Below are 13,696 nucleotides of genomic sequence, written 5' to 3' on the forward strand. Positions count from 1 at the left end.
AGGCTCTTTGGCATCTTATGCCCTGGGTTGGGGTGGCCAGACTCTCCCCCTTCCCCAGCTCTGCAAGGGACTACTTCTCTCTTGGCACGTGGACCTGGCTGAGATCAGAGGATAGGAGATCCTCCTGTTCTAGAAACTGTCAGATTGCCTAGTGTTTGGTCCACATCTTTGGTGGTACCTAGAGCATTATTTCTCATATAGAATACTTTGCCTCTTCCTTTTCCTCCTTGCTCCTCTTGTTCCAGGATTGTCATTCTGCTGCCAAATATAGCACAGACCCATGTGGAGCCTTAGCATAAACTTAGGCTCCAGTCACGGTCCCAGCCACCCGGCCTGCATGAGTGTGCTACTGCCCTGCCCCACAAATGGCCAGCACAAAGCCAGTCCCACTTCTGCTCTCTGTCCGGAAGTCTGCGGAGGGCTGCAGGACCCAGGGCTTGGGCCATGGGTGGCACTTGCTGGCCCTCAAGGACACTGCCCATCTTCTTGAGCAGCAGCTGGCACCTGTCATACATGTCCTGGTGGCATGTATCTGTTGGAAGTGAGGAGTGATCCATGCCAGCTGGCTTGTCAGCTGTCACAATAAACAATTGCATGAGCCACCTTGTGTCTGCAGCACAGCTGAGGGGCTGTCTTTGCACACGGGCTGTGCGAGGGAGGTGGGCAGCCTCCTCATGCTCCATATGAGCAATTTCCATTCTGTTGTTTTCTCTCACACATGGTGTTCTGGAACAGCTCTGGAAGGAGAGAGAGGGAGAGAGACTGACTCAGTGTTTTAACTTAGATTTTATGAGCTTCATCTATAGCTGTGTCCATTTTCTTGTGAGTAATAGGAACACCTCTTCTGTGTGGCAGAATACAAACCCATGAAGAACTCTGATGCTGTGGTGGAAAGGGCACTGGGCTGTGAGTTATGACTCAACTGGTCAAGTTCATGACCATGGTTTTATATCACCTCATTTCTCCTCATCATAATTTCCTTCCCTATAAAATGTAGATATTGGGACATTATCACTTTTTTTGAAGTTTCTTCCAGCTTTAGAGTTCAAACCTGTGGAGGCAGTCCTCTGTGAATTGCTCTAGATGGAGACATGAATGTGGAGTTCTCTTGGAGTCACCCCTGGCCACATCAATTCTTAAACCTGTGTGGAAAGACATCAGGTTAAGGATAAAAGAAGATAGTGTAAGCCACATAGAATTTTGCAGGCCCTGTCTCTTTCATCCAGGGAGGTATTATGGGGGCTAGGTTTCGAAATACACTGGGAGCATCTAGACAGCATCTTTCTGCCTCTTCACCTAGGAATAGAATGAGAGCAGGGAAAGGCACTGGTCACTGCAGGTGGGATCGGTGCTCATGCTGAAAGCCGATGGCAACTTCTGAGCCCACATGAAAGGCTGGACTTCTCCTGGCCAAGCTGTCCAGAGCCAGTGGACAAATGTAATTGTAGGACCCAAGGTGAGCCAAGTACCATGCTCTGGGTTGGGCCTCTGGCAATAATCCTGAGGAATCTCAGAGCATACCCTTCTGAGCCATGTAAAAACGAGGCCAAGCCTTCTCTCAGCCACTCCCAGGCCCGTTATAGTCAACAGACGTTCCAAAGACTGGGAGGGTTTTTAGATAGAATTTGAAAACTGTGCTCTTTTTAGGCAAGTGAGAGATTAGGTATAGAGGGAGCTGGCACACGCAGCCCTGGTGTACACAAGAGACACACACTGATGAAAGACTGGCCTTTGGTCCCAGAGCCTAAGCTGCCTTACAGAGGCCTGGTGTGACACCCCAAGGGACATTGCTGCTAAGTCTCTTCATTCATGTCTGACTCTGTGCAACTCCACAGACAGCAGCCCACCAGGCTCCCCTGTCCCTGGGATTCTCCAGGCAAGAACACTGGAGTGGGTTGCCATTCCTTCTCCAATGCATTAAAGTGAAAAGTGAAAGTGAAGTTGCTCAGTTGCGTCCAAGTCTTAGCAACCCCATGGACTGCAGCCCATCAGGCTCCTCTGTCCATGGGATTTTCCAGGCAAGAATACCTGACATTGGGTACATAAAAACATTTGAAGCTAGGCAATACTTGCCTGAAAAATCCCATGGACAGAGGAGCCTGGTGGGCTATACAGTCCAAAGGGTCACTAATAGTCAAACACAACTGAGCTACTGAGCACACAATAGCCTTAGGAATGTTTCTGATCACCACCCAAGTCTTTCTCTCTCCGAATCAAGAGTACACATAGGTACTTCTTGATTTATAGCTTATGGATATACTTTTTAAATTTGTGTATGTGTGTGATCTTTCTTTTATATATTTATTATATTTATTATGTGTGTACATGTGCCCATGTATACATGTAAGAATTTTTGTATATCATCAGTTTTTCATAGTTTCTGAAATTCTGTCACTAGATTCTCATTTCCTTTAGTTTCTTTAGAATTTTTCCTTAAATTGTCAATAAATCCCTACTGAAATTCCAACTATCCCTGGGACTATTAGCGTCATGTTTCTTTTATAAATTGGCATGTAGTAGGGTTTGCAATACAGGTGAGGAGTGCAGACAGCAGTGGAATGAGGAAGGAGCTCATGAGGCAGGAAGAGGGAGAGGGTCATGGAGAATGTTGGACTTTATATCTCAGATTAGCTTAAGTGGTGGAAGGTAGGGTCACACCATCTAAAGCTTTGAGCTTGGCTCTTTTGCTGTCCAGTCATAAAGAAGACAGCCAGGGATTTTTGTTACTGCTCACCTTAAATGTTGGATATCCCCTCTCTTTTAGGGGCCCTGGAGGCAGGACAATACCTACCAGGTTCAAGCAGGGCTGAACCAAGCATTGTGAGATCCTGCTGAGTGTATGGATTTGCAGCTGGTTTCTTGTGCTTTTCTCCCAATAGTCTGTTCCTCTAGGAAGATGAGTCAGATTTTTGGTCTCAAGGCTTCTACCCCATAAACGAGAACCTCCAAGTGACTCCCAGAACTGCTGTGGATTACCAGTGTAGTATCATTTCATTTTGGCTCACGAAGAAGTACATTAATAAGATTGAGCCTTGGTTGCTAACATTTGCCTGTTTCCTGGGCAGCTTGGATCCAGGACTTTTTGAAACATCTGTCACCACCCAGGGTTTGTCTGAGTCAAAGAGCACCATTAGGAGTTTCTGATAGACCTTCTGTCTATTCCTACATTTTCCCTTTAGCCTCTATATACGAAATATATTGTCCTACCCCAAAATGTTGGGCCTTAGAAGAATAAGTACAGTTTTAGAACCAGTCAACCTGGTTTTTAAATCTAAGTTCTATCACTTTCCTGCTAAATAACCTTGGGCTAGTCTTTTAAGCTTTCTAAGCCTCAGTGTTTTCAGTTACAGTGTGGAGATGATGACTCGTAATTCACAGGATTGTTCTGACTACTTAAGGCATTTAAAGTACCAGGGACTTGTTAATCAGGAAGCTGCCTGGTTTCTCTTCCTTTCCCCGAGTCTCACCCACAGTCCCATCCTAGGTCTTCAAATGTTCCTTGTCTCTAAATGCTGAAGGCATGACTTGAATTCAGTGATGACACATTTTTTATAACCAGGCCTGCAGCTAAGTGACATTCTCATCTGCTGGTTTTCCCCCTCACTCTATTTTCAAAATTTCCATATGGATGGTTAAATGTGATTTAGAAATACTCCAGTGTCTTTGAATCATATGAGTAACTTTAGTTAAAACCAGTGCTCAGAATAATCTGTTAAGGGAGCTTTCATGCTATTTACCTGTCAGGCAAGGAGTGTGAAAGAGAATTTACAGCAAGGAGCCCAATACTGTAGATACAGGCAGGAGAACGTGTATTCTCCCCAATTATTTTGGCAGCTCTTGTGGAAAGTCTGTTGAAAGCAGAGACAACAGGAAAGTAGCTCATGTGTTTTCTTCCCGTGAGAGCTGCAACTTGAAGAAATGAATCAACAGGTAGGAAGGACTGTAAAGATTTAATCTTTCTATTGTCTCATGTTTCCCCTCATCCTGAAGCACTTCAGGAAAGTGAAAGAAAAGAAAAGAGAGTGAAGTCGCTCAGTTGTGTCCGACTCTCTGCGACCCCATGGGCTGTAGCCTACCAGGCTCCTCCGTCCATGGGATTCTCCAGGCAAGAGTACTGGAATGGGTTGCCCTTTCCTTCTCCAGGGGATCTTCCCAACCCAGGAGTCGAACCCGGCTCTCCCACATTGCAGGCAGACGCTTTACCCTCTGAGCCACCAGTCCTCTAGTAATTCAGCATATGGCTAGGAGACAACTGAGAAAGGAAAATCCCACAGAGCTCTGGATAGAATTATTTGCCTGACACGTGTTTTTTTCCTCTTCTGGACAAGCTGCTGATACAGATATATTTCAATATCTTCAGTGCTAGTATCATTTTCTTTGAATTCAACCATCCTATTCTTGGCAGATGTTTAGGTTATTTTCAGATTCTTTTGCTATCATAGTATTTGAGTAAAAATCATAATAAAGCAGCTAACATTTGTACAGTACTTTATACTCGTTAGCCTAAGCCCATATAGTTGATTTAATCATTTCAACAAAGTAGATACTATTTTTATCCCACCTTCATAGATGAACAAACTGAGAAATAGAGATCCAAGAGGCCTAAGGTCACAATTAGAAAATAGTCGAAGCAAAAAGAAGCAGGATTTGAATTCATGAGGTTTAGCTCCTGAGGCCATATGCTTATTCATTACATTATTCTGTCTCCTATTAGCCTTGTGTGTGTGTATGTGTATATTTGTGGATGTATGTTATATACATCCATGCTTAAATGACAGGAAATACTTTTATTGTAGAGCAGCAAGTTAAATTCTTTGCAGTAGGATTGTTATGTAAAGGGTATGTGCATTTGAAATTTGGATAAGAATCGCCAAAATGCCTGCTCCACTCCCACCCCCCAAAATAGAATGCACCAATTTACTCTCTTACAACAGTTATTTCAAGACATATTTTCCACTGCTAGGTGCCACAGAAAATACTGAATAGAGAATGACACCAAAAAAATATGAAAGTAGGAGCTGGAGTTTGAATGTTTCTGATGACAGTTCAGAATAGACTAGAGAGTTCACCACTGAGGGCATTGTAATCCAAGGGGTTAGGTCACTGCTTGTAAACTGAGGAGCTGCAAATTTTAATCCTACTTTGATTTTGCTTTGGGAAGGTTCAGTTCAGTTCAGTTCATTTGCTCAGTCATGTCAGACTCTTTGCAACCCCATGGACTGAAGCACACTAGGCTTCCCTGTCCATCACCAACTCCCAGAGTTTACTCAAACTCATGTCCGTTGAGTTGGTGATGCCATCCAACTATCTCATCCTCTGTCATCCCCTTCTCCTGCCTTCAATCTTTCCCAGCATCAGGATCTTTTCTAGTGAGTCAGGTAAAGTATTGGAGTTTCAGCTTCAGCGTCAGTCCTTCCAATGAACACTCTGGACTGATTTCCTTTAGGATGGACTGTTTGGATCTCCTTTCTGTCCTAGGGACTCTCAAAGAGTCTTCTCCAACACCACAGTTCAAAAGCATCAATTCTTCAGTGCTCTCACATCCATACATGACTACTGGAAAAACTGTAGCTTTGACCAGGTGGACTTTTGTTGGCAAAGTAATATCTCTACTTTTAAATATGCTGTCTAGGTTGGTCATAACTCTTCTTCCAAGGAGCAAGCGTCTTTTAATTTCATGGCTGCAGTCACCATCTGCAGTGATTTTGGAGCCCCCCAAAAATAAAGTCTCTCACTGTTTCCCCATCTATTTGCCATGAAGTGATGGGACCAGATGTCATGATCGTAGTTTTCTGAATGTTGAGCTTTAAGTAAGCTTTTTCACTCTCTTCTTTTACTTTCATCAAGAGGCTCTTTAGTCCTTCTTTGCTTTCTGCCATAAGGGTGGTGTCATCTGCATATCTGAGGTTATTGATTTATCTCCCGGCAATCTTGATTACCTTGGGAAAGTTACTTTACTTCGTTTCTTCAATCACATTTTAAATTTATGTCATCACAGACATTAATAAATGATACATATTAGAGCCAGGAGTCAATTTAAGTGTGTGTAAAATCCATATTCTAAGTCTTGTAGGATGGGATTACTAACTGGTGTCTCATGGGGTTGTTGCAAGGATTAAGTTACTGTGTAAGAACAACTTAGTATTTTTTCAGCAGATGTTTTGGTCTCCATCCCTTTTGGTGTTCTGTGAAACCACATAACTAATTCCATGTTCCCCTTTCCAGTATTCCCACAAACAAGTAGACCCTGCATAATGAATAGCAGCCCCTGGAGGTGCCAAAGACATGCTCAGTGATATTGAACTTGCCCAAACTGTTCTTGTCCTGACCAACCTTCTGCTGCTGCTGCTGCTGCAGCTAAGTCGCTTCAGTCGTGTCCGACTCTGTGAGACCCCATAGATGGCAGCCCACCAGGCTCCCCCGTCCCTGGGATTCTCCAGGCAAGAACACTGGAGTGGGTTGCCATTTCCTTCTCCAATGCATGAAAGTGAAAAGTGAAAGGGAAGTCGCTCAGTCGTGTCCGACTCCTAGCAACCCCATGGACTCCAGCCTACCAGGCTCCTCCATCCATGGGATTTTCCAGGCAAGAGTACTGGAGTAGGGTGCCATTGCCTTCTCCAGACCAACCTTCTAAGGTCTTCCAAATATTCCAAGTAGCATTCACACAACCATGTCTGTCTGGATTCTCTTTCAGTCCTTCATCATTTGAATGACTTTGTTACTAGCTGTTAACTCCTTCTCCAATCATGTCTCCAAAGACATTTTTTGGTATTTGTGAAGGGATTTGTGTAATTTGGGTCTTAAAGTCCTCCCATTGCTTTGTAATTTCCATCTAGTCTTTTTTTTTTAACTTGAAACACCCCTGTTCTGTTGACCTATCAAATATCAAGGAGTCTTTTTCCTTATTTACCCACCTTGCTCTGTTCTCCAATCAATAAAACAGAGGGTTTTTAATCTATTCCCTCATTCCTCTTAAAGAATTTATAATTCTGATTTTGCAACTCATATATTTGGGCTTTCCCTGGTAGCTCAGTTGGTAAAGAATCTGCCTGCCAAACATAGGAGATGCAAGAGACTCTGATTTGATCCCTGGGTTGGAAAGATCCCCTGGAGAAGAAAATGACAACCCTCTCCAATATTCTTATCTGGGAAATCCCATGCACGAGGAGCATGGCAGGCTACAGTCCATGGGCTCACAGGAGACAGACAAGACTTAGTAACTAAACCACCACCAACCTATATTTACTTGTTAATGTCTATTACTTATCCAGAATCTAAGCTTCACAAGGGTAAGACTTGTAATATCTCTTTGTCTCTATTTGTAGCTTTGGGCCTGCCATTGAGTAGGTTGTCCACATAGGTTGTTGACTTCAGCCTCTGAATGTTTTCGTGCCCTGGGACTCCACAGTATTAGTCATTAAAAATGGAATGTTCTAATGAAAAAGCCTGTTTTAGATCTCTGCCTTTGCCACAAAGATTTACCAAAGAATTTTAACAAACCTCAAATTTTATAAGGCAATTAATGATATGAGCACCAATGTGAAAATTTTATGAAATTGGTATAGTTTCATTCCCAGAATAAGCTTCCATCTTCTTCAGCATTGATTTCCTCTAGACAGCTCACTATAATTTTTATTAGTGCTCTGGGAGTTTTATGTATTGTCTCCAGCACACTGGAGTATTTTATTTGGAAATGGCATATATTTTTGGCATACTAATATTTTGAGTTAATTTGGTTTTGAGTTTGCAGAATGGTAGTGTTCAGAACTAAGTACATTGATGTTAGAAAGAGTGATTTGGAACTTGGAAGTCTCAACTTGACTGTCATCTCAAGTTCTTCAGTGTGTATTTATAGCATGTATTCTGCAAGGTTGAGCCAATGAAGGTGGATGCATCTATTCTTGAGCATTTCTTTTTTCAATTTGTAGTTTCATAGTACTTATAAAGTTTGCTTTTGAATTCCTTTCTTCCTTCCCTTCCTCCCTCTTCTTTCTCTGTTCCCTATCTCCATTTTTTTTTCCTTCCTCCCTTTCTCCCTTTCCTTTTCCTCCCCCTCCTCTCTTTTTTTTCCTTCTTTTTTCCCTATACATACCAATGTATAAAACTGTGTGCTAAGGAGGATTCTGTACACTTTCCAAACTCTCAGTGATCTGGCTGCTTATGGTACAATGAGGGCTACCAGAGAAAGGTAATGTATTAGGCATGCTTTCAAGCTGTGTATAATACCAACCATACTACAGTGGCTTAAACAAAAGGGAGCTATTGTTCTCATAAAACCAGAATTTTCCAGAGGTAGGCAACTATTAGCTCCATGACTCAGCAATATCAGAGCCCATGTCTTTGTGGTTCTCTTTGCTTTTTGCTCATGGTAGCAAGACAGCCATCATTGCTCTAAACATCACATTTATATTCCAGGTAGGAAGAAAGGAAAATGATCACACTGGTCACACCTTCCCTTTTCATCAAGAAAGCAAAAGTTTTCCTTAAATTTCCTCTTTCTCCAAGCAGACATGAATATATGCTTCATTTCTCAGAACTGAGTTATCTTGCATTCTTCTTTGCAAGAAAGACGAGAAAGAGTATTTGACTTTCTAGCCACTGCAGTATAAGTCAGCAAGGGAGAGTGAATTGGAAGTGGTTTCAGGGTAATTAATCAACAAAGTCTGCTAGAGGCAACAAACAAGTATCAGGTTAATACAAATCATACTAGATCACAAAGGGAAAAGCAGTAAAACATGAAGACAGTTTCAGAAATGAGACAATTGAGTATTATGTGGGGCCCAGAATAATGTTAGGGGAAGGGAATGGGTCTTAGTGGGCTTACTGGATAAAAGTCAGAAGGGCTGGTTCCTCCTAGAGAATCTGAAGAGAGAATCTGTTTCCATATCTTTTTCATTGCTCATGACATCTTATCTTGCTTCTGTCACATCTACTACTATTAACTCAGCTCCTCCTGCCTTTCTCTTATAAGGACTCTGTGATTACATTATGATAATCTCTTGTCTTAAGGCCCTTAATTTAATCAATCTGCCAGATCCCTTTACCACATGATATAATTTATCATGGCTTCTCTGGTGGCTCAGATGGAAAGGAATCTGCCTGCAATGCAGGAGACCCAAGTTCAATCCTTGGATCAGGAAGATCCCCTAGAGAAAGAAATGGCAGTCCACTGGAGTTCTTACCTGGAGAATTCCATGGACAGAGGACCCTGGTGGGCTACAGTCCATGGGGTCACGAAGAGTTGGACATGACTAAACGAGTAACACTTTCACTTTCATAACATATCACAGGTTCTGAAGATTGGATATGGACTTGGATATGGACTTTGCCAGGTCTGCGAGGAACCATTATTCTGCCTTCCACAGTGAAACTAGTGAGAACTACTCAGGAGGGCTGATGTCTTTTGAGACTGATAATTCATCTGTCTACCAAAGGACAGAAACCAAGGAAGGGAGAAGGAAGCATTCAGATGGCATAGCCATATCATACAGATTATCTTTGCTTACTTCTTTGTATTTGGTTTTTTGAAAGCTAGGATTTGTGAAATGCATCATTTTCAATATTCCATGACATGTAATATTCATAAGTGACAGATCTGAAGACTGACTGCTTACTTAGATGCCTAAAGCTATACTTAGAAATTTTAAAACAGTGAAAGAATGCTTGATTTGGACTCTTTCTTGGGAATTTTTTTCCTTTTAAAGAAAGTAAACAGCAAGTTAACATGTTTACAAACAGAACTTCCCTTGGGAGAGCCCAAAAGGAATACTTTCATTAATATTTTCCAGTTCCACACACAACTTGTGTTGTTGCTTGGTATTGTATTGTATAGGAAATCCAAGTTTTAATTGGTTGGTTCTGGAAATTCCAATCAGAATAATTAATAATTAATAATCTCCTTTAGGATACAGTTCTGGTATTTTTCTCCTTTTAGATAAACTTCAAAATATCATGGCCTTTAAATATCAGCCTTTAAAAGTCATGGATTTGTAAACCCATTGAAAGCATGACTCATTGCCAGAAGATTGTTTGTTTATTTAAATAGGAAAAGTTCTGTCCCTGAGTTTGTGTATTCACTGAGTGATTCATTCATTGATTCATCAGAGATAATTGAATAATCTGCAATATGCCAGGCACTGCAATCAACATAAAGAATATTGACATGAGTGTAACTAAATTTCAAATTCTTTGCAGTGGGAAATAAGGCCTATTGCTGATAAATTTAGTGTCTAGTGCAGCCACAACATAAAATTAACACACAGGAAATGTTGGTTGAACTGAATTGAAAATATAGTCCCTGCATAAGAGATCTCACAGGCAAGCAACAAGGGACATATAAACAGATAAATTGAACTATACCTTTGTGAAAGCACAGAAGAAAATATCCATCAGAATTTTTAGGGAAGACTCTACTAAAGATCTGGCATTTACCTCGTTTGAAAACAGAAATTGGCTAGAGTGGGACAGCAGGGGTGAATGTCAGGAAAGGGAACTGCAGGTGCATAGCTGAGGCATGTGCTTTGTGGATCTGACAATTCAGGTGGCACTAGAATACAGGTGGGTCATGGGGGTGGTGAGGGGGAAGATGGTGCAGGTGCATAGCCGAGGCGTGTGCTTTGTGGATCTGACAGTTCAGGTGGCACTAGAATACAGGTGGGTCATGGGGGTGGTGAGGGGGAAGATGGTAGGAGGTGGAGCTGCAAAATTAGTTGGAGGACTGATGAGGAAGAGCCTATAGTCTTTCTTGCTAGGAAGTTGGATGTTATCCTGTAGCCAACAGGAAACCACTAGAAGCTTTTAGGTAAAGAACTAAGGAATTATCTTTTCTTCCTTTCTATTAAACTTTTTGAAATTGTGAAATGAATCTTATCTACCAGAGAGTGAATATAAATATGTGTATATTTTAAATGAAAACTGTAATAAATAAAATAACACTGATGATTCTAATAAGAGATGGATGATTTTCCTCTTAGAATCTTTCTGTATTCCCTTTACCAATAACATCCTGTCTCTCCCCATCAGGGGAAATTACCATTTTAATGTTGTATTAATAATTTTCTTGCTTTTACTAAAAGTTTTACCACAAATATAAATATCCCTAAAAATATGTTGTTTGGTTTTGCTTGCTTTTATATAATGTGTATAATAGAATCATATTGAATGAATTTCTTCTAGGATTTTCTTTCCACATTGCTTTTGATATACATGTTGATTTGTAGACCTATGGATCATTGATTTGCACAGATATCTAATAGTTATTAAATTATTATACAAAATTTAATTATCCATTTTACCATCATGGATATTTAAGTCATTAAAATTTTTTATTATTATAAATAATAATATTTAAATTATTCTTATACTGGAGGCATGTATAAGAGATTTTCTCTGGGAGAGAAATCATGGGAACATCATATATGTACATGTTCAGTTATGACCTTTTTCCCAATGAATCTATCAATTTATACTCCCACCAGTATGATTTCTTTCCTCAGATCCTTACTTGGTAATGTCAGATTTTTAATCTTTGCCCTTTTGTTGTATATAAAATATTCTCTCACTAGAATTTGAATTTGCATTTTCCTATATACTAGTGAGATCGAACCTCTTTTCATATGTTCATTGGTTGTATTTCTTCTGTGAAATACAAATTTTTCTGCCTATTTTAAATAAGGTTGTTTCTTTTCAACTTAATGATTTGTAGGATCTTCCATTTATTCTTTCATTTATTGCCCTGGAGAAGGAAATGGCAATCCACTCCAGTATTCTTGCCTGGAGAATCCCATGGACAGAGGAGTTTTGTGGGCTACAGTCAACAGGTCGCAAAGAGTAGAACACGACTGAGCGACTTCACTTTCACTTTCACTTTCCATTTATTCTAGGTAATATCCTTTGGTGATTATCATCTTCCAGTTTGTGACTTGGCTTTTTATTCCCTTTAAGATCTTTTGATTAGCATTCTTGATTTTAAGTCCAATATTATTTTTTTCATTATGGTTTGTGTTTTATGTTTCATCTAAGATACATCAAGGCTGTATATTGTCACCCTGCTTATTTAACTTCTATGCAGAGTACATCATGAGAAATGCTGGGCTGAAAGACGCACAAGCTGGATTCAAGATTGCCAGGAGAAATATCAATAACCTCAGATATGCAGATGACAACACCCTTATGGCAGAAAGTGAAGAGGAACTAAAAAGCCTCTTGAAGAAAGTGAAAGAGGAGAGTGAAAAAGTTGACTTAAAGCTCAACATTCAGAAAACAAAGATCATGGCATCTGGTCCCATCACTTCATGGGAAATAGATGGGGAAACAGTGGAAACAGTGTCAGACTTTATGTTTATGTTTTGGGCTCCAAAATTGCTGCAGTTGGTGATTGCTGCCATGAAATTAAAAGACGCTTACCTCCTTGGAAGGAAAGTTATGACCAACCTAGATAGCATATTCAAAAGCAGAGACATTACTTTGCCAACAAATGTCCATCTAGTCAAGGCTATGGTTTTTCCAGTGGTCATGTGTGGATGTGAGAGTTGGACTGTGAAGAAAACTGAGCACCGAAGTATTGATGCTTTTGAACTGTGGTGTTGGAGAAGACTCTTGAGAGTCCCTTGGACTGCAAGGAGATCCAACCAGTCCATCCTAAAGATCAGTCCTGGGTGTTCATTGGAAGGACTGATGCTGAGGCTGAAACTCCAATACTTTGGCCGCCTCATGCGAAGAGTTGACTCATTGGAAAAGACCCTGATGCTGGGAGGGATTGGGGGCAGGAGGAGAAGGAGATGACAGAGGATGAGATGGCTGGATGGCATCACCAACTCCATGCACATGAGTTTGGGTGAACTCCGGGAGTTGGTGATGGACAGGGAGGCCTGGCGTGCTGCTTTTCATGGGGTCACAAAGAGTTGGACATGACTGAGCAACTGAACTGAACTGACTGAAGATACCTTTCTTACCTTATGATCTTCAAAGTATTATCCTATTACTTTTTGCCTAAATATGTTAACTTAATGTCTTTCACTTTTAAGTTCTTGATTTATTTGAGAGCTTTTTAAATGGTGGAGTCTACTTTCATTATTTTCCTCTTTATGATCATTTGTTCTGGCAACCTTTTCAACTAATCCATGCTTTTCTTATAGATCTGCAATGCCAGCTCTGTCATGTATCAGGTTTCCATATATGTATAGGTCTCTATTTATGAGATCTCTATTCTTGCAGTTGGTATATTTTTCTATCTCCATGTTTAAATATTGAATTACCTAATCACTGAGTGGTGTTTTGATAGAGCAAGTACTCAAACCTACTTCTTCTTTAAGCCTGTCTTGTCCTCTCCTTCTTGACTGCTTGCTCTTCTGTATACGTTTTAGAGTAAGCTCATCAAGGTTCTTGAAAACTCCTGTTGAAATTTTTTAAAAAGTCATACTGAATCTGTAGTTAAGTTATAAGGTCACTGGTATATTTATAACAGTGGGTCTTTCATCCATGAATATGTCTTGTCTCTCTATTTATTTATATCTTCTTTAAGGTCTTCCAGTTAAGTTTTATACTTCATTTACCTAAAAATCTCATACAATTCTTATTTTTTCTTCTATCATATATTGTATATTTTTGTTGTTGATTTTGCAAATGATAACTTTAAAAATTTACATTTTAATTATTGATTGCTGGTGTTTAGAAATGCAACCTTTCTTTAAAAAAT

General features: G+C 40.4%; 1 long non-coding RNA gene across 1 annotated transcript in view; it reads left to right on the forward strand.

Moving 5' to 3' along the window:
- The window catches only part of LOC129650051 (uncharacterized), a 42,275-nt gene extending 31,774 nt beyond the window's left edge, over positions 1 to 10,501 (forward strand). Inside the window, exons 2-3 of the long non-coding RNA XR_008713557.1 lie at positions 3,835 to 3,930; positions 9,291 to 10,501. This is a non-coding gene — a long non-coding RNA (uncharacterized LOC129650051). The remainder of the gene's footprint in view (positions 1 to 3,834; positions 3,931 to 9,290) is intronic.
- The last annotated feature ends 3,195 nt before the right edge of the window (positions 10,502 to 13,696 follow it).

This window comes from Bubalus kerabau, chromosome 4 (genome assembly GCF_029407905.1).
Source record: "Bubalus kerabau isolate K-KA32 ecotype Philippines breed swamp buffalo chromosome 4, PCC_UOA_SB_1v2, whole genome shotgun sequence".
Lineage (NCBI taxonomy): Eukaryota > Metazoa > Chordata > Mammalia > Artiodactyla > Bovidae > Bubalus > Bubalus kerabau.